Below are 872 nucleotides of genomic sequence, written 5' to 3'. Positions count from 1 at the left end.
GTATGTTTATGTACTTTTCTGCATTGTATCTCATAAAGGATTAAAGAAGTGAATTTTGTGGTTTCTTTTTAAAATATACCTTTTATTTTTAAAAGCCGATATTTTGTTTTTGACAAGAATAAAGGTAAATTACAAATTCTTATTATTGTGAGTTTCTCAACCAAAAATATATTGCTTTGCTTAACAAATTGTTTAATCAAATATATGTGATATTTTAGTGGAAGTCATCCAGTAGTTTTAACTAAGGATAATCTCAGAAAGTTATCAGGCTTTCTATGTATAGAATCTCCTTAGCTAAACCCATTAATATATTGGATCTAGTTGAAGTACAACCACCTCAAATCTTTTATAGAATAAGGTTAGGAAAAAATGGATGGATAAACCAAATTTTAAAAGTTGCAGGCTGGGCGCAGCGGCTCACGCCTGTAATGCTGTAGTAGGACGAGCGGCAGACAAAACTCCTCAGACACCAAGTTACAGAAGGAAGGGGTTTATTCAGCCGGAGGCATCGGCAAGACTTCAGTCTCAAGAGTTGAGCTCCCAGAGTAACCAATTCCTGTCCCTTTTAAGGGCTCACATCTTTGAGGCGGTGCATGTGAGAGGGTCCTGATTGAGCAAGCAGTGGGGAAGGGACTGGGGGCTGTTTGTGCCGGTAATTAGATCGGAACAAAACAAGATAGGGGTTTTCACAGTGCACTTCTATACAATGTCTGTAATCTATAAGATAACAGAACCAATTAGGTCAGGGGTCGATCTTCAACTACCAGGCCCAGGGTGCGGTGCCCGGCTGTCCGCCTGTGGATTTCATTTCTGCCTTTTAGTTTTTACTTCTTTCTTTGGAGGCAGCAATTGGGCATAAGACAATATGAGGG

Source organism: Mandrillus leucophaeus, unplaced genomic scaffold (genome assembly GCF_000951045.1).
Source record: "Mandrillus leucophaeus isolate KB7577 unplaced genomic scaffold, Mleu.le_1.0 Scaffold569, whole genome shotgun sequence".
NCBI classification, from domain to species: Eukaryota; Metazoa; Chordata; class Mammalia; order Primates; family Cercopithecidae; genus Mandrillus; species Mandrillus leucophaeus.
The sequence above is the reverse complement of the archived record's forward strand: the minus strand, read 5'-3'. Positions refer to the sequence as shown.